Source organism: Pezoporus occidentalis, unplaced genomic scaffold (genome assembly GCF_034315485.1).
Source record: "Pezoporus occidentalis ecotype Australia unplaced genomic scaffold, CSIRO_AGI_Poc_V1 ctg26, whole genome shotgun sequence".
In the NCBI taxonomy this organism is placed as follows: domain Eukaryota; kingdom Metazoa; phylum Chordata; class Aves; order Psittaciformes; family Psittacidae; genus Pezoporus; species Pezoporus occidentalis.
Genome location: NW_026914502.1, coordinates 3,990,537 through 4,011,500, shown reverse-complemented (window position 1 = coordinate 4,011,500; position 20,964 = coordinate 3,990,537). Strand labels below are relative to the sequence as shown.

At 42.2% G+C, this 20,964-nt stretch overlaps 2 long non-coding RNA genes across 2 annotated transcripts in view; both read right to left on the bottom strand.

Moving 5' to 3' along the window:
- The window catches only part of LOC134166393 (uncharacterized), a 200,048-nt gene extending 179,961 nt beyond the window's left edge, over positions 1 to 20,087 (bottom strand). Inside the window, exon 1 of the long non-coding RNA XR_009965851.1 lies at positions 20,008 to 20,087. This is a non-coding gene — a long non-coding RNA (uncharacterized LOC134166393). The remainder of the gene's footprint in view (positions 1 to 20,007) is intronic.
- On the bottom strand, positions 6,743 to 9,837 carry LOC134166420 (uncharacterized). Its single transcript, XR_009965873.1, has 3 exons — positions 9,670 to 9,837; positions 9,476 to 9,569; positions 6,743 to 8,246 (listed from the first exon to the last, which is right to left on the bottom strand). It is a non-coding gene; the product is annotated as an uncharacterized LOC134166420 (long non-coding RNA).
- Positions 20,088 to 20,964: the final 877 nt, after the last annotated feature.

The window sequence follows — 20,964 nt, the reverse complement described above, 5'->3', positions numbered from 1 at the left end:
TCCATAATCTTATCAGGGCCTGAAGAGGAGGTGACCATTCTGTAACTACCCAGATCCTCTTTCTTTCGCTTCCTGACAACAGGTATGAAGTTATTTTTCCTCCAGCAAACTGCTAATCGCCATGACCTTCCTAATATAATAAATAGCATCTGCACTGTGACATTGGCCAGCTCCCTTGGCAACACTTTCGTGCTCAGGGACTTGTGTATGTCCGAAATTCTCTCCATAGGTACCACTATTAGGACAGTAGATAGCACTTCCGGAGCAAGAGGGCTCTGCAGTGTGAGCTAACTTTCCACCACTGGCTGCTCTGGAAAACAACTGAGCTGTTCTGTAAGTGATGTATGTCTGCCTTGGTTTAAATTGATAGAGCAGGGCAGCTCAATGGAGACAATGCAGAATGGATTAAATTCTTCACTTAGCCAGAAAAGCAATCACATTTATTTCTCCCTGCATTTGTCATGAAGAAGGTCCAGAGGACTCGAAGCCAACGCTGCCACTTTAGACACATTGGTATGCCAAAATAAAGGCTCCCTAAGTAATATATTAAGGTCTTGTTCAAAACGAGAACTTCTTCAAAGGATCATCTCTTTCCACTCCAACCTCCAACAAGAGCAACAGATTTTGGATTGAAAACAGTGGGAACAGCACTGAGGCGAGGGGAAAGATAGGGAAGAAAATGATGAAAACAAGAGTTGTCCTCCCACTACACACAGGTAACGCTCTGCTGACATCTTCAACTATAATGTCATATACACAGCATTCTGAATTAACTTCAGACCTTATTAATTTCTGATTTCAAATTAAACCTCCTCTAAATGCCCACCCACTTTGGGAAAGACAATTTAATTAGATCCCTGAAGGTATATGTGAATAGACACAACAGCCACCCCCTTAAGGATAGGTACTAAGTATGCCGTCCAAAAGAGGAGACCTGGGGGAAACAAACACTGGGATGTGGCTACTTTGTGTCATCTGAGCAGCTAAGAATGAAACCATCCCATCAGCTTTAATGGCTGTTAAGGGATCAGTATGTCTCAACTGTGTCTGAAATTCACAATTCTATTAATGGTAACACTGTTTTTACCAGTTTTGCCAACTTCTTGGGAAGACTCCTGATTTTCCTTAGGCCAAAACCCAGCAGTAGGCAGAAGTTTTGGTAACGATGCTATTACAAGAGGCCAAGTGAGGAAATCTCCAGGCATCTGTGACATCTTCAGCACATCCCTTGCATTTGAAAGACATGTTATTTACCAAACTAATCTGGACAAAAATCTTGACCATAAGAAACCCTACCTGCCTGATTCTGGGCATCACCTAACTCACACTCTGCAGTTCACTGTTCTTTCATCTGTCACACCTGATCTGGATTTCGCTACTCCAGAACCACTGAAGCACCTCATTAAATATTCTAAGGCTCACCAAGCCATCAGTCTCCAGTAGGAGCAAAACTGTATTTACTTTCTTTTCTTTAATCTCCTGGACCTTAATTGCCATATTGACAAAAAAGAAACAGTTGTTTACCTTCTAAAGTCTCCGGAGTACCTGCCAAATTAATCCTTTTAAGCAGTGTTTCTTCAGCTCCAGAAACAACTGAGTAGCATGCACAGCAGCAATACACTCCCTGAAGAGGTGGTAAACATACACACTGCTTCAAAATTAACCTTGACTATTGTAAGGTGTCAAAGATTTGCTCTTTCCTATTTCACGTTGTCCAGAGCTTTCAAAAGGTGGGTGGTTTCTTATAGCAGTCAGGAGACTTTGAAACTTACTTAAAGAGTTTTATTACCTACATACATATTCATTACCTACACATGCAGTGGCCAAAACACACACAGGCGTGGTGGTGGAGCAGTGTTATCTAGACAATGAGCTTGCAGAAACTTCAAGCACAGAGAGAGAAAGATTACTTAGAATTAAGACTCTTGGCAAACATGAAAACGACCTGCACGTTGCATAGCCAGCCAATGCTCTAAAGGCTGTGAAATAATGCATAATCCTAATAAAGTCAGTGATACTATGTCAGTACTGTACATGGTTTTAGAGCACAATTATTTTTCTGCCCCAAGATTGAATTGTCACCTGCTCTGCTGATAAATTTGAAGCAGTTTACATTTTGTATATAAAGCAACTCTTGTCTTGTAACAGAAACGCTTCCTCATAGATGATGCTTACACTTCAGTTGCAAAGGAAATTAAACCTGCTGCAAAAACCAGGACAAATAATCCATGTTTCACTACCAAACTGGGAGCGTGTTGATGGGCTTTAGTTACAATCAGCAATACAACTGAAGTACCCTGAATGATTTGCAACTGTTCTCACATTGCCCTCTGCCTGCTCGGAGGTAAGCCAGGGCTCCCCAGAGCCAGTCTTTCCCATTGTGTCTGCAGCAGGAAATGGACCCAAAATAGTTCTGCCAGAACTGAAGCAGCTAGTTAATGGAAGGATGCTTAAATCAAGAAGCAGCTGCACGTTTAGATGATACTCAGCATACAGCATGTGATACAGCCACTTTCTTTGTATCTCCAGGCCTCACCTTTTCTTAAGGATCTCAACAGAGCCTTTAAATGGTCCCCTACTGCCACCACTAAATTTCACTGACTCCCAGGTGTCCTTCCCAGCATGATTTCAGTCTAGGAAATTTAAGAGCCTGTTTGCAATAAAGAGGCTGTAACCAAGCCAAAATGAAAACAAATTTTAGAGGAAACACATAAGAAAGGGGGCTCTTGGTGCTACCTAAGTTCTGAGCAAGATCAACAGGAATAAAAGGGTACCAGACTGATACTTCATCCCAAGTGCCACAAGATCTTACATAGCTGCAGCCAAAATAACAGGATTTCTGTTTGGTTCCAGAAATACTGCTGCACTGTTACCGGTACTGTTACCAGTATTAGGGTTATTATCTAGCCATAGCATTGTTTTAAGCTTACCAGGAGCGCTTGTAGCAGAAGTGAAATGAGCAGTGTGAAAGGACACATTTTGTCAGTGCCCTGCTTTATATATATATATATTTATATATACCGGCACAGATTACACTGTTGCACAGCTGGAAGCAGCCTTTCTGTAATTCCCAACCCAATATTTGAAAGCTTCTTAAAATATACAAGAGGATGCACCACTGAACTTACAAAAGGAGTCTCTTATATTCTTCTCAGAATGAAAATTACCTATATAATATCTATATTATAATAATATAGATATTATTTTACCTATATAGTTCTTCAGGTAAATAATAGTACAGCAGGTTGCTACAACCTTCCTGTTTAGGATAGAGCACCAAACAAGGTTCTTCTCATTTTGTTGATTCATTATATCACTCCTCAAGTTCATTTAAGGAAAAACGAGCTGGTTTGGAAAACAAAAACTCAGATAGCATTTCACTTCAGATCTGCTCTCCAGCTGTTAATTCATTGTTCCATTATGAAAAAGGTGTGACATTTTTACCCCACTGCTCAAGACTGATCTTTACTTGAGGGACAACCTGTTGGCAAAGAGTAGCACTGGTACCGCTACTTCTACTTAGGATAGACTGGTGTATACAAGAACATTGTCTAACTGTATTAATGGAAATATATCAGCAGTAGCCAAAAGGCCATGGGCTTCAAATACTGTTAACAGAAATAGGTTGAACACTGGGCAGTAATGAAGCAAAAAATTTCTAAGACTCATCTGTGAGGACAGACACGAGAGGGATGGCACAATTTCCCCTGGAATGTGACTATTTTCTGTCTTTATGGACCTCTGCAGCTTCAGAGCACACACAGCTATTTGCATTCTAACCCAGCAAGCAATAGCTAAAAATAGTGCTGAAAATCCACTCTATGGATACTGAACAGTGCTCTAGAAACTTTACATTTAAGCCTATTTTCTTCCTAGCAATTATAGACAGTGTCACAGGACAAAAAAAAACCAACCTTGGGCTTATCACTCTTTACAGAGGATGTGTTTCTGTTTGCAAGAGAAACCATGTGTCTTTCATACATATTAATGCACCAGCATGCCTGTACATGTTCACTTTAGATTCTTGGTAGCCTTCCTGCCTTGATGTCTATCCCTTTGCCAGTGCTGCAAACAAAAGAATGTACAGAAAGTGGGACTGCATTTGCCTTACAGACACCATTAGTAAAGATCATTCTTCAGCACTTCTAAAGTCCCATGTGCCACAAGTTGTAGATATGGCTCCTTGTACAACAACCCCTACTCTGCATAGTCCACTATGGTAACTATGCATTGAGAAGTCCGGTTTAGGTAAGCACTGCAAAACCCTGAGGGTAAGGTATAAACCAACATAATGTAAGACCAGATTGGCAAAAGACTGCTTATACTGGAAAGTCTACCAGAAATCAAGAGAGAAGCTAGTGACACCAGTCAGAACAGAGGACTGCCCCGAGAGTGGTTCTTCACGTGGCTGATGCCCATTAGAAATACTTACATGTTAATGTACAGGGCAAATGGTAGCTAGAGCACACTGTGGTATAGCAGTTGTGGCTAAGCTTCCTGGCAGAAACCAGAAGTATGCCCTCATTCACCGACTCATTCATTTTGTTCTCTTCAGTGCATCCCACTAACTCCGGAAAATCAGGCTGGTCTCCCCATCAGTTTTCAAATGAGCACTTTACATAGAGATCAAGATCCAGGTCATGACAGGCCATCTGCATCTCCTATCACACACAGAGAGGAACACAGTGCCGAAGACACCATTAACACAGCTCTGTGGTAAAGAAGACGCTGTTGAACGCACAGGTCCTACAGAGTTTCTTTTACCAATAGTTTTGTTTCTAATTATTGAAGAAAAATACCTGTTAGAGAAGAACTTTTAGAGAAATATTCCCATTCAGCTTTTCAAAAGAAAAAGAAGCCTTCTGGTTTGAGTTTCTTGCAATGCAGAAGATCCCTGATGAGTCCCCAGCCTGTGAGAGGCTGGCCATTATCCTGAGTTTTCATGGGATTTGCCTGCCAAACCTGGGCTAACCAGATACTTGATAAAATACTCAACTCCCAACAAAAAAAAACCCAACCATGTTTTGTGCAATTTATTGTACAGGAGATTTGTTTGACTGCCTGGATGCTACGCTACAGGTATCTAACTAGCAGTTCTGTAAATGCTTTGCAGTGAGTGCACACTCCAGCACCAAAGGCACTTGACCAACCCAATTCTTATTCCATCCACACTCTGTTATTCTGCCCCACTACACTGCCAGCTCATCAGATTCCTAGCTTCCCTGTGCTTCCCCACCAGTCTTGTCATGTAGCCAGCTACATGAAAGAAGCCACCCAATTTCCCCAGGATATTGTATTTCCAGCTCAACAGTTAGGTTCACTTTCAACAACCTGGCATCCTTTCTCTCTGCCTTCTCATCGTAAAGGGCTAGAACAAACAACAACCACCAAAACAAAAACCTGCAAACAACACCCACAGGCCCTCAAAATGCCTTTTCCCATTTCCTGCTCCATTGAGTGTGCTGCTTTGCTTTTTAGAAAGCAACCCTTCATGAGCACATTGTTAGATCTATTGTCTCCCAAACAAGACTCTCATAGCAGACAGTTCACCTTTGGGAAAGTTTGTTGCTAAATGTCATTCAAACAGGAGCCCAACATTTGGTTCAAAAATACTGACCTCTGCTGAGATTTGATACCCTATTCTGATTTCAGTGACCCTCGAAGTCAAGCCATCATACCAGCACTGAATGTGTTTTTCTGTGTCTGTTAGCTATAAATATTGTTGTAACTACTTTTCTTTAAATAAATTATTAAACCTGATTGCAAACTGGCTGAAAGAATAGAGGAAAAAAAAGAATTCCTCAGAAAATAAACTTATATTAGCTGATAAGCAAGGTTTATACGGGTGTCTTTTCCCCTGGGAAGGTTGGTTCAGGGACGTTAAAGTGGAGACTAACATTCCACTGTACCCCCTTCCAACCTGACCAAGTTACTATGCTAGCATGTCTTCAGAGTGGTACTAGCTTTCTGCTAAGCAGCTGATACTGGTAAAATCTTCAGGACTAGTTGGGTTGCCAGTTCCCATAATCATCAGCCTTCCTTACTGTGCTGTTTCCTCTCTGTAGCCACTGAATCTACAAAACTCAGCAGAACATACAGTTATGGGCATTAGGATCAGCAAACCCACCGAGTATGTCAAGGTGCCAGTGCTAGCACGAAGTACTAACACGGTGCCACAAGAGTCATTCTTACAGTGACAAAAAGAACCATGGTAGAAAAACACTTGCTTGGGCTCTCTCTTCCATGCCAGTTGTTTCTTTAACCTACTTGCTACTGACACTAGATAGAACTGCTTTAGCTCCTTCTGTACCAGTGTCCCGAGTTGTGCCATAAAGAACACAACAGGAGATGTCTACAATACATGGGAGTTGTCAACAACATAGGAAACATCGTGCCTTAGTTTTCTGTATGTTCCAAAGTTACACTCCTAGGATTTCTGGCACCAACAGTGACAGGCAGCCACTTCGTTTCCTTTCATGTCCACTTGGACACTGTTTTCTTACCCTAAATTTGGTAACAGCAGGGTAAAAGCATAAGGAGGATAAACAGGTTTTCTCCCCTTAAATCTTATGATAAAGATTTATGCCTCACCTGGGATGAAAGTATGCAAGACTCAAAGAGTAAGGTAAGGCGAGAGTCCAGCCCAACAGATACAATCTCATAAAACCCCTCAGGTTTTGCCTGTGTGCTATAAGCCATTTCCATAATCAGGAAGGAGAGCACATGGCCTGTGTGGGAAATTTCCCCACATAGGAAACATTAATAGGAGAAAGGAGGTGTTATGCAAATTAACAGCTGCAGAACTGATTTCCTAACACGAGCACCATGAAAACGTGCAAATTTGCAGTTTGTAACTATTTGCACCAAAACCGGTGGGCTAAGGGACCACACACAAGCACTTGTTAGAGTGGCATATCTGAGTTCACTCATACTGACTGAAACAATTAATATCTTCATTAAGCTATAGGCACACAGCTAACCCTGCAAATCTGAGACAACTGACTTAAAAGACTTGCAGATATTTAGCATTTCTTGTCTTTGATTAGCTCATCTGTCATAACCTGATGATCTTCAGAAAGTCAGATGTGCACCATGCAATGATTTTCCTGTCTCACTAGAGACTATTGCCATACAAACCTTCTAATGTAAAATAAAATGTAGGTAATTGTGGCCTTTTATTCCTCTGTCCACACTGTTCACAAGTCATTTTTAAAATGCTCTCCTATCAGAAATACACTGCCTATGTTTTGATCAGGAGAGATTAAAAAAAGCAAACTTAGGGGGAAAAAAGAGGTAAGAAATGCCTTTTCTTTTTAGAAAGCAGGACAGCAGCTGTATAAGCATTCCCAACAACAACAGCTTCTCTGCAAAACAGAATTAAAAAGAGCAAAACTATAAACACCCAAACAGCATGTACTGCATTAATGTTTTCCTGTCCCTGTAAAGATTTATTGTCTTGGAAGATACCACCTCTCAACAGCTCACCACAGTAAAGCTGCAATAATGCTGCCAACTGAGCCAAGGCTCACAGGAGAAATAAATAACGACAGTAAGTTCTTGAAACAGGGCTGACATGAACTATTTCCCCTTGCCTTTACAGTTCCTCCACCTGAGTCCTTATTTCGCTCCCTGGAAGTAGTGAGATGTTGGACTCTGTTGTGGGACTTCTTAACTCACTGACTTGTGGCAGGTGCAATGATACATATCTCCTCATTCCATTCACTATGTAATTATGCTTGCTGGTCCAAACGTTCCCACATATTAGAGACTCCACTAGATGATTAAGAGCAAAGTACTGTTACATTATACCTGTTTTTAAAAGGATAATCTTGATTTTGATGGATCTTTATATTTCAAGTTCTTAAAATTGTTGGAATTCAGACAGGTTGCAATATCGATATGAAATCCCTTCCTGCTGAAAACACATTGTGAAGGTGGCAACATCTGAACAGGTAAGAGGACCAACTGCCAGTAGAGCATTGCATCTTCCACCTACAGTATGATTAAGGAAGTGGTATTTGTGTTCCCTGTTCTAAAACATCCAAAAATCCAAACCACAGTTCCATGGGGACTGTGTTATTGGTGCTTCAATATCCAGCTAATTCTGCCCCTAAAATATCCAAGGCATTTAGGTAAGAATTGGAAAACGAAGCAAAGAAGCATGTATGCCTGAAAGACAGAAATACTAACCCATCCTGTAACCCACATGGGACTTCCAGGCAAGGTGTTTGCTCCTCCATGTGCTCCTGAAAAGTAAGGCAGAAAAATCAGACTGCAAAAACATCCTCTTAACAGAATAAATATATTAGCTACTTCCCAGTACCTTCTCCCTTCTTTATTGCTGCACATAGAATATCAGAATAGGATTGATTTTCTGGCTAAAGGTATCTCTTCAGTCTTTTCTTGGGTCTGCCACAGACTTTCTTTTTGACCTAGAAGATATGCTTAGTGGAAGAGATCACTTGCTGTATGCTCTGGTTCCTTCTTCAAGCAAATGGAAAAGAAAGGAAAAGGGGGGGTGGGGGAAGAGAGAGAAGAAAGTTATTAGACACCTATGATATGAAGGAAATTTGAAGCTGAATCAAGCAATATATTTTTGTATAAGGCACTCTGGAAATCTCCGGAATAAAAAGCCTTTCATATAAGAAAAACCCTGGATGAACAGTTGTGTTGGCAGGTGTTAAAATCAAAGGTTCTGCACAGTACTCATTGGAAACCCAGAAACAGGAAAAAGTAGTAGCATAATGGCTTGTGAGGGAGCCATGGGCAATGATAAATAGATATTCAAGTAGCAGGCACAACTGGCTCAAGATCATCTTCTCCTCTTCTGTCTGCAGAGGTCTCAGGGCTTTCACCAGTGCTTTTCCCAGATGTGCCTTCCTCCAGGAAATAAACAGTATGGTAACAGGCCCTCTTGCACCGTCTTCAGCCTATATACAGCACATTAGTTCAATGGTATATTACAAGCAACATAAAGAAGGGTTTTGGTCAGCATGCGCAAGTTCATAAGTAGAAACAAGCTGGGTACCTGGGCTAGCTCAAGAGGACCAGCATTCCTGACCTGGGGGCAGAACAACACTCTGAATGCTATTTGAATGTCTTATTACCTCAAGAAAGGAAAACATCAGCTGAACTACCCTGGCTTTGTAACATATATCAAAGTCTTACCTGGCCTGCTGCAACTTCATTTAGGAAAGAATAAGTGATGCACGCTTGGCCTTTTTGCTGAAGTGGAGAAACAAACAAGCAAACCAGCAAAAAGCAAACTAGCAAAGGATTACCAATAATAAGGGAGCAGCAATGAGGAGAAAGAAAATCCCTTGGATACAGCCTTGCTTACAAGTGTCTACACCTAGTGAAAAGACTATCCCCAGTTTATCTCACCTTCACTTAAGAATAAGGTGTTTCACGTTTATTACAGGCAAAAAGCCTAGCAGAAAGTTAACATACAGTAGCTACTGCCATTCTAGCTTACCTCTGTACAATCAGTTCATGTAGCCGTGTCCTTAAACGCATTTCATGATTAGTATCACCATCCAAGGCAGCAGAGCATTGCAAAATTTCTTTGACTGTAATTAAACAGATAATTTCCCTTTATTTGATACTGAAAAGCAGTAAGATGTTATTAGCAGGTGGAGGTTTTAATGCCAGTTTATTAGCACCACTGACTTGGTGCCTGCTGATAGTTACTGTGAAGGCCACAAGGTTAACAAGAGCTGGCTGGGATCAAGAAGCTTGCCAGGTGTTTTCCTTGTGGTTCATGGAGTAAAGCCAATAGAAATTATCAGTTTAAAAACAAGTCAGTAGCAACATTTCATTCCAACATGGAGCCATCATTATGATTTAAAAATAAATAAATAAGTAATTTTTACCTCTCTGTTGCAGCAACAACTGTTGCATCATTTGTAATAATTAGAGCCAGCAGCAGCCAGCTTCCTCTTTGCCTTTAACAGCTGCCTTGCAAAACAGAAGTGCAAAGTGCAGCTCTTTAATAAGGATCTGTCCCATAAATAAAAGCCTCGCAGCTTGCTGAATTGTGTAAGCAGTATTTAAGGCTCAGAACAGGTGCTCAGAATTTTCCAGAGGACTTTTAATTACTTAATTCATGTCTGTAAACAGTTCTAATAAAATATAAAAAGATGATTAAATAGGAGGCAAGGGGCACGGATAATAAAAGAAATGCACGCTGTTGTTTTGGACTGAAAACACAGGTATTTGGTTCAAAGGAAAACAGATGGCAAACCAAACACATAAGCATCCACTTCACCTTGCAGATCCTGGGGTTCTCTGGTTACTTCTATTTAATTTGGGTATTTGAGCACATCTGTAAAATTAGGCAGATGAAAGACAGAGGTGAAGGGTTCACGTTCCACTAATTCATTGTCATGGAATAAAGACCCCAACAAATTATCATATGCATAGCAGTGCCCTTAAACACACATCCATCACAAACAAAGAAATGCTGTTACCTGAGTATCTAGGTTATTCCCTGGTAATTCTGCCTATTCAGGACTATATCCTAACCAGAGAGTTCACCAAAGCATGATTCTAGTCTCTTAGAGCTGTCCTTTTGAACATGTGTGTGTGTATATATATACACACACATATATATATATATGTAGGTATATACATATATATGTATATACATGTGTATGTGCATGTGGGCATGCATGTATCTAAGCACATATATAGTGTCTATACAGATACCGATTTTCATCAGCCTTTAGCTTCAAAGGTCTTTTGCCATGAAGACATGGACAGGAAAAAGACACAATCATGATAGGTTGGTTATACTTTCAGCTCATTTTCCAAAGTATTTCAAAGGGTCCCAAAAGCCAGAGTGAAATTCTTGCTACACTGATACCAAATCCATCTTTGGCAAGTCAGGATTTTACTCCCCCATAGCTAGCCCTGAGTAGAAGGAACAACCAACGTGGGCAGGGAGAACAGGGGGAATTCTGTGCAATGGAAGCATTTTAAAACTATTTTCTACATGAATTCTGCTCCCCAGGGAGGGGCTTGTATCGTTCGGGGCTTGTCTTGCCAGAGTAGCAAAGCATTTCAGGCAATGTATTTGAAATAACTTACATTGAGCTGTTCAGCCTCATTCCCTGCCTGTCCATTGTACTGCATTTTCTGTTCAGAGTCCTATCATTCTCATAGTGCTGCTGGTGACAACAGAACACTCTGTTCCCTCTAGACATTTCAGAAAGATAAAGCCGAAGTACCCTGTGAGGACAAAAGGTACATTAGAACAAACCTCAGAGCATATGATAAGCATGGCACGAAGAAAACAACAACTTCAGGCAGCTTGTTTCAGTGTTTGTCCTTCTTCACAGCAAGGAAAAGAAAACTTCCCTAATATGAAATTTGAATTTCATATTCAAATATTAATATAATGAATTTCATATTCAAATATAAAATACATGAATATCCTGCTGAACCCAGGACACAACTTCTGTCCATGGTCTCTCATCCCATCACAGTCCCCCTCTGAACAGTCTCTGGCTCCTCGAGGCAGCTGCAGGCAGCAACTAAAAGCTCCCTGCCTTCAGCCCTGCCTTCTCCAGGCTGATCAAACCCACCCCTTGCAGCATCTCCTTGCACCCCTTGTGCTCCAGCCCTGAGCAGCATGGCAGCCCACTGCTGGGCTTGGGCCAGTACCTCATCCTCCCTCTTGTGCTGGGGAACCCCAGACTGGACATAGTGCTGCACATGCAGTCTCACTAGTGCCAAATAGAGGGGAAGATCGCTGTCCTTAGCGATCCTGCTGCAGCCCAGGATGTCCTGGTGGATTTTTTTGCTACAAGGATGCACTGCTAACGTGTCAACTTGATATCCATTGAGATCAACCCCAGGCCTTTTTCTCCAGAGCTTTTTTCTCTCCTTTGTTTTCCCTGCTCTGTTTTCCCCAGGCCATACTTTTGCATGGGCTCAATGCAGCGGCTGAACTCCTGGCAGTACCAGTCAGCCCTATTATGCAGCTTGTTGAGGTCCCTCTGAAAGGCAGCCCTGCCCTCCAGCACATCAAATGATCCCTCCGACTTAATATTACACATTTGCTGAGACTTCACTCATCATCCAGGCTGTAAATAGAGAGGTTAAAGAGCACTAGCATTAGCATCAACCTCTGAGATGCCACTAGCAATCAGCTATCCATTCGTGTCACTGATCACAGTATTCTGAGTCCAGTAGTCCTGCCAGTTTTCATCCTTTTTGCAAAGCAAGACACCATGTTTTCTAGTTTGCTTAAGTGACTTTGGGGTTATACTTGCATTTGCAGGTGCAGTTTAGGCACTGTGAAGCCTAATTTCCATCGATTACAGATTTCCGTTGAGGAAACTGAAATCTCCCCAGTGCCAAAAATCTTTTTCTTTCTTCTTGCTATTTAGGCCTGGTACTACATTTAAATACCCTCCATGCCTAAATCCCACTTTAAATCAAGAGGTAATTGCTTCCTAAATGCTTAACTCTCTCCTGAAATCAGTAAAGCTTTTGTAACGTTTCCTTCAGTTTAGCAAATATAAGCAAGGTCCAGTCCATTGGCCTTATAATTACTATCATTTTCCACCTTCTGGAGGAGCCCCTCTTGTCCCTCAGTAAGCAACTTTTGTTATTGCATTGTATGAAATTCAGCAATAGCCCTATACAATGCATTTTTATTAGCACGCTAGCCAAGAAACGACTGAGGAACAGAACAGCTTTTCCAAATTGGATATAAATGACCATCAATCATTCAATAAACTGGAACAAAAATTCCCTTTCCTGCACATTTTATCAGAAAAAGGCTGCATGTTTTCCTGACTAAGGCTTATCGTGGCCAAAAGGCATCTCCAAGAAGATGACATTGTTGGACTTGGATGTGCAGGACACAGTATGTCCTTTAAAGGACAAGGTTGGGTATGGAATTTATCCCCTTCTCCCATTATTTCATTTTTCTTCAACACTGCGTTCTTCCCAAGAATGATAGAGCATCATTTTTCAATGTACATTTTGACATCCTGCTCAAGCAATCACAGCAACCTGTTCTAGAAACTTACAGGCACATACACTTATTTTTCTCCCTATTCCTTTGTCTTCCTCTGCTCAGTTTTACCCATGGGGTTTTCCTTTTCCCTTTAATGTAACCCAGCCCCATAACAGCCTTCTTTCCATTCAGATACAATTGTTAGGAATGCAATTGGCTGAGCAGAAATCACAGTTACTTGGCAGAGACACACCACTCTGCCCTGGCTAATCCTGAAAGCATTTTGGCTCTATATGACGATGAATAGCCAAAGCACAGTTAAGTGTGGTTTGCAACAGCCTGGCTGCAGAGAGATGCTAAAATGGCCAAGCCTGTACGTATTTCTGCAGCTAGATAGAGGGCACTGCAGTCCAAGACAGCTATTCTGACAAGCACTGCTAATGAACCTTAAAACAAAGTCAAGTCAGGACAATAGCAGTAATCCTGCACTAACCCCACTTACTCTGTCATTTCAGTCTTGTTACATCCTCTTCACATGAATATATGAAAAGCAAATCATTTATCATTTGGAATTATGACCACATTATCACAACTTGAGTTTTTAAGTGTATATGCCTCCCTTTCCCTGGGTATTTAAGACATGGACCTGTTTCTATTTGGCAGTAATCAAGAAACTCTTGCAGCTTAATACAGGCTCACAAAATGACAGAAATCATGTTAGACAACACGGTACAAGTCATCCAGGCCAGAAGAATGCTTGCCAAAAAGTTACAACTGTGTCTAGATGATGTCAAACTACTTCATAGGCAAGCAGCTATATGAAGGCAGAGTCCTGTTCATCCTAGTGAAGGAAAGCTCTGTTCCCAGGTCTGTAGGAGGCTGTATTTTGATTTAGTGCATTCTGGGGTTTGAGTGTGCAAGCAAGGACTGCTGTGCACAATTTTGAGTGTAGGCAGCCTTCCTTGAAAAGACCTACTTGCATACAGGGGTTGGCTCCACTGTGGGCATTCTGAGTTCCAGCTCCAATGCGGTTCTGTTCAGTGTCTGGACATTGCACATTCCCACTGCATCTTCCAAGAGACAACTGGACATGTACAACTGGAAGAAAATGTGATAGGCAGGTCAAGCATTGCCCCAGCAAGGAGGAAATGAAGGTAAAGCTTATTCAACTCCAAGAACTTTGAGACAACCCAAGATTCCCAAGTCAGAGATACTGCAACAGGCAATGTCATGGGACCATATAATTGAATGTTGTGTCAAAATACACATGGGGTACAGGGATACAAATTAAGCTTCTATACAGGACCTTGACGTAAGGGTTTTCAGCAGCGCGGCCTTACAACCAGAATGTTCTTCCAACATGTTTGCTGGTATCTCCATGCACATGGGCATACATGCGCAAACTTTATCTAGGTGCTAAAACCCACTTCAAATGTCTTATTGAGACCTTGAGACATGTTCTGTAAAACAAAACCAAAACAATGCTCATGTATAACACTGTACAAGCAGGGTGGGACTTTCACAAGCAGCCAAGAGAATACTCTACTCCTCTTGAAATAAGAGCTCTGAGTTTGCTTTGATTAAAATCTGTGGTATTGGTCTCCCAGAGAAAACAATCAGACCCATTAGCTAAGCGATTCAAAATCCCTCCCCTTTAGGACACAGGGATCATGAACGGTAGCAAGGATGGGTCAGTTGAGGAAAATAAAATGCAGACAAGTCCAATTACAATATTGAAACCATTACAAAGTGAGAAATGGGAGGGAACATGGCAGATTCAGTATAGTTTGACCTAAGTAAAGAATCTGACTGGCTGCTTCACAAACATCTTGCACAGAACAACTCATTTGAGCAAGCTTGACTCTGGATGCCAAGGTACAGAAAGCCAAATAAAAAGGCATGGTCCAAAGGCAATAATCAAGCATCCTGGGGAATTTCCTGGGCAGCTTCACTTTTTCAACATTTTTCTAAACTATGCCATCGAAACGTGAGGTGTAAGAGTTTGTTTGACAGCACAGGTAAGGATGATGAAAGTGGGTAAGGCTGAGCAAGATCCAGGAACAGCACGGCAGATCAACCATGCCAGAAAATTAAGCAGCACAGACAGTCTGCAGAACTCTATAAAGATGCAACTGTCATTTCTATCATTCTGCTCCTCGTCTCTTTTGCCTCCTGCAACTGGCACAGTTGTGTTTTAGACAGTCTGGTCTTCGGAACAAGATTGTTACTTTGCTCTGTGCTTTATTCAGTTCCTAACCAAATTAGGCCCCGAATGGCTGAGATTCCTCATGGTATTACTTCAGTATAAATGTTAAACAACAATATTATTGTTATGGTATAGAGCTGATCCACATCAAGGGATTTGGAGTCGATTCATTCATCATTGTCAGCAGGCAGTTTAAATTCCTTTCGAGCCCAAATGCAACAACCCAAGAATAATACGACCACTTTTTAAGGGTATGAAAGGGAAAAAGGAGCCTTGGAAACAATTTGAAATGAAGGAATTTCACTTACTAACTCAGGCCAAACTGGAGCTGAACAACTTAATCCATATTACTGTACCTTACTGGCTGCATCTGTGGGTTAGTCTGCGGCCCCACGAGGCTTATCTGCAGGACCATTTTCAAGCTGCTATAGGGCACATGTCTGGAGCGAAACACTGGGGACAGAGGACTATGTGCTCTCCTGGACCTACTGCACGTGTCTAAGTAGTGACGCCATGGACTAGTTCTAGGCAGACAAGATGAGAGTCATTCCTAAAGGGTCACGGTGCCTCCTGCCACAGCAGTCAGGGAGATTTAGCAGGCAGCTGGCACTTGGAGACATTAAGTCCTGGATTTTGGATTTTTTGCATTAAGCTCCAACACAACCACCAGACCTAAAACTGAGCTACAGATTACAGGGAATCTGAAGCAAGAAGCGAGAGCTTGATCTGGCTTCAATTTCACTCTTATTTATATATTCATCATGGCATGCAACCAATACAGTGCAAGCCTTGGAATATATTACCTAATGACAAGCACCACAATGAAACTTGGTTCCCATCCTCTACATTGCTCTTCAGAAAAGGAACCAGAGAGAAGCAAATTAGGAATGTAGCTTTTCTTTAGAGACAGGTTAGTAGAGTACCTTAGTGTTGCAGTCAGGAACCCAAGATAGTTTAATTGGATGAGATACAAACTCCAGGTTTTAACCATCTGTGTTGAGTGAAAAACCCATTGGATTTTTGCAAGTCTGAGCAGTTAGCCTGTGTTTTCTAAATGCCAAATGAGATGGAATTCTGGGCGGCAAGTTCCACCAGGGGAGCTTTCCGTTGGATATTAGGAAGAATTTCTTCACTGAAAGGGTTGCAAGGAGTGGAACAGGCTGCCCAGGGAGGTGGTTGACTCACCATCCCTGGAGGCATTTAAAAGCCATGTAGATCCCGAGATCAGGGACATCGTTCAGTGGTGGACTTGGCAGTGTTAGGTTAATGGTTGGACTCGATGCTCTTCGAGGTCTTTTCCACTATAAACGATTCTGTGATTCCACCTGATTTGCATTGCACTTTTCACTCGGAAGACTCTGTTGACTGTATTCCAGGCCAAAACAATAACCCTGCAAAGGACACTGGATCGTTTATGAAGTTCTTCACAAGGAAAAGGATGACAAACACAGCTTGAGATACCATGAGGAATTAGGATATCATTTTCAAAACTAACATTTTAGTGCTAGTTTACTATAAAAAGAGAAATTTAGAAAAGGCACATTGCAAAGCACCTTACATTTAAAAGCCTGTGCTCAAATTGTGCTGTTTCCTCTGTGTGGCACAATGAATTCTGTGCGGAAAAGCATTTTCGCCTCTTTAAAAACCAGACTAATTCTCCCCTCTCTACAGAGACAGCTTTATGTATGTATCTATTTTCCATTCTAAGTTACAGCTGTGGGGTCAAGGAACATTCCCCATAGAAAAATATTTTCTTTTCCTTCTAATTGCTGTACTTGCCCGCGAGTTGCCTTCGCTTAGCCAAGTGCCGCAGCTAAGCACTCAGCAGTCCCTGAACTCCTGCACCTTTCACATTGCGTGCTAGGGTACCCGAGGGCAGGAAAGCAACCCTCTCAAATGCCTAACAAAGGCACTCAGCTTGAAAGAGGCACGGGTGTCATCCCTGGCCTCTCTCGAATCAGCTTGCCAGCAATGGGGGCGGGAGGAGAAGAGAGAAAAGCACAAGGAAAAGGGGAGAGATGAATGCAGAACATGCTGTGCTGTAACTCAGTGTCATAAGAAACACAACTATGCCGCGTCTGTTTACTAACAAAGATGTCAAATGCTTGTCTGATGCTTGGGAATTTTCATGTGCCATTCAGGGATCTGACTGCTCTGTCTTATGAGTGAGGAGCTTGCTGAGGACTTAGGGGTGCAGGTTTTTCATAGAACGGTTTGTGTTGGAAAGGACCTTAAGGCCATCCAGTTCCAACCCCTGCCACGGGCAGAGACACCTTCCACTAGACCAGGTTGTTCAAGGCCCTGTCCAAGCTTTCTTTTTGCTTAAAAGCAGAAGTACACCCACAAATTGTTGTTAATAAAGGTAGAGCATCTTTCAGAGTGGCCTGACAGGCTTCTCCTGACAGCTATGCACTACCTCTGCGTGTTTTTGATGGCAATACGGAAACCGAGCCCACACAAGGCAGGCAGTGGAAGAAGAACTGGAAGTGAAGTAGTTCGATCTCCCTGCTGAGGCACACTTTGGGGGGGGGGGTTCTAAAGCTATTGGGTGAGGATGGGAGGTGGAGAACAACACTAAAACAATCTCATCCCAGCAGTTAGCCTAACCTTTGAAAATCTTCCTTCAGATTCATGTGTCCCTCCTTATGTTGTTTTCAGTCATGTATCGTTTCCCACATAGAAACTCTGCATGGAAAAAGGAGTGATGCCTTGGGGTCACTGCTGCAAATACCCTGACAACGATTTTCTATACTCCTGTCATTGTGCTTAGTATTTGCACCACAGTAAAATGCAGATGCCCACAGAGATTTCTGCAGCCCCTGCATTTATTTTCTACACCCCCATGAATGTTTGGTCTTTAATTCAAATGCTACATTGCAGCATTGCTATGGGGGCTACTGGTCTTTAGCTGCTACCACTAGAATTAATATGAAATATACTTCTATAGTTTCCATTCAACTGGGAGTCCTCCTTCTGCAAATTATGTTAAATATATATATATACATATATATATATATAAACTGGTGAGAGCTATGGAACCAACAAGCTTTTGCTGTTTGACTAGTAATTAGGAAGCAGAAATAAATGCAGGATGCAGGAACTAACGCCTCTGAAGCTGCAATAAACTAAGCATAAACTTCATAGTAACTTCTGAGGCTGACTTTCGTTAAACACTATTTGAGTTACAGATACCACACTAGACCACTCTGATCCTATAGCACACTTAGATGTTTTCACCAGCCATCTCTGTAGCACTGGGGAGGCAAAGAGCATTAGTCACTAATATTTTAAGTCCCTCACCTCACATCTCAAAGGAAGTACAACACATTATATGGTACAACACGTTATTTCTCTTCTATAACCTGGAAAGGTAACACGTGTTTCCTGATTCTTGGGTGTTGACTTGATACGCAGATAGACTCCATAACTCGTTAAAGTTGTGGAGTAGGTATGCTTTTATTCAGCACTGAGACACATGGGGGATAGCTCCTCCAAAGGCATGCGTGCCTCAGTGTTGTTTCCCTCTACATTTATTCTCTAAAGTTATATATATTCATGAGGTTGCACAATACACCTATACATATTCATGTCCTATCCCCCCCCCTTTGTATTATAATGAGCTAGAAGGTCCTTTGCACCTGAGCAGTGCCCCCCCCCCCCCCCCAGTCATGGGCAAGGGTCTCAAGATGAAGTAACTGAGTCTTCCTCTTGTGAGTAGGGGTCTTCAAGATGAAGTAAATGAGTCTTCCTCGAGCCTGAACTTTTCACCTCTAGCCGTCACGCATGGTCTTTAGGAGTCTGGTCAAAGTCCAAACCACAAAGCTGGTCTTCACTGGAACTAAGTAACTGTTCCTCCCCCTTATCAGACTGTTTCTCCCCCTTATCACTAGCCTATAGTCCTGGTACTGCATGGCAAGCTTGACAGGTATTTGCAAACAATGCTTTCTGTTAAACAGACAAAATTCCTTTATCCCCCCTTGTAGGACCCCCTTGTACGTTGGTCAACCCTCTGCATCAGACTGATCCTTTGAAGAGAAACCCATAGCAATGCAAAACAACACAACCAGGAAAACCAAGAGTTTTCTTGCTACCAGCCCCTTTTAAAAGCTGACTGTTTTTTGCCCCACGTGCTGTTTGCTGCTCCTTCAGACCCTTCTTGCTCTTCTTTTGCAGTATATTTTCAACACCGTCGTCCCTCGCTGCGATCAAGGCAAACTGCGGATCAAACCAGAAGCTAGGGAGGATAAACCCTGATCACCCCAGCCCCGAAGAGGAGCCGTAAGTCCTCTCCATTCACAGTAGTCCTCGGATAATACTGTAATGCTCATTTGACTGATGCATGCCATCATGTGGCCAAACGCAGTAACAACCAAACATCCCAAGCCATGCTTCGCTCTGATTTGCAAGTTTAACTACAAGAGAAAAGCCAGATAGAGAGCTGACTGTAGAAACGCATTCATTCGGGCCTGTCTCTCCAACAGGAGCTCAGGATTCCTCAGATGACATTGTCCCTCCTTATTCCTGCATGGCTGCTAACAAGCCAAACAGGGGTTGTAATCTTTGTGCCCCTGGTAAGTATATAGCTGCCACAAAAATGAAACCCTAATGCATCTCCAGCAAGGTCTGCATTTCTAGTAGATGCCGTTATACCCTTGCAAATCAGTGAAGAGCTCAATCCTGCTTTACCTCTGCGGAGAAGGTGCTGACTGACCACCCGGCCAAATGAATCAAGCTGATGAGCTGTCTGAAGCAAACTGCCAAGGGCCCGACACAGAGGGGTCACCTTTACACATAACAGCACAAGAAGATTACCATTTCAGAAACATTGAGACACGCTAAACCAGCGGATCCAGTCATTGCCACGAGTGTTGCTTAACACAGTTTCATGGCCTCACAGCCTTGCTGAGTGGCATTTGCTGGCAAGGGTAAGGCCAGTGATAAAAGTGCTGTTGCCCCAAACACATGGGGTTGGGCTGAGTGGTACTTGAAGGCACAGTACTGGGCGTTATCAAAACCTGATGGGCACAAAGCAGCCCTTAAGCACCCACAGGTCAGGCTGGCCTGATCACAAACACAAACCACATGTTGGCTCAGGGACGAGTAACTGCAGTCACCTCTTCTCAATTCATGTATAGAAATATTGGAGGCTGTAAAGTAAGGCTTGTGTGAGAATAAAGTTAAATACAAGCAGCCAGTTGTACTGGACATAATGAAGGAGCTGAGCTGAACTTCAACATTTATTCATAGAGCTTAAAGACAGACAAGACCATTACTGTCATTTTGAATGACCTGTGTACCACATGCCGCTAAATTTTACCCAGTTACCAATGAAACAAGCCCAGTAACTTTCCTACTGCTAAATTATGTCTTCCAGAGAGACATTTAGACTTGATTTCATAAAACCAGCAACTCAGGGCCCAAACATTCCCCCTGGGAGTTTGTACCATTGACAACAACACACACAGAGTTAAAACTGCATCTCATGACCATAGATTAGTTTGTCTGCCATCAGCTTCCAGCGACTGATCTGCTGTGTCTTTCTATGCTAGTTTGAAGAGCCCATTACTACCTGGTATTTTCTCTCCTCAGAGGCACTCACATTTTGCAATCAAGACACTTAGGTTTTGCAATCAAGTCATCTCAAAGTCATGTTTTTGATACCTACACAAACTGAACTGGTTTTGCATTTGTTATTGCAAAAGGCACCTCCAGTCTCTGGATTACTTTGGAGCCTGTTTTCCACACCGGCTGTTCACTTAAACATTGGATCATTAAATACAGTTTTTCCAGA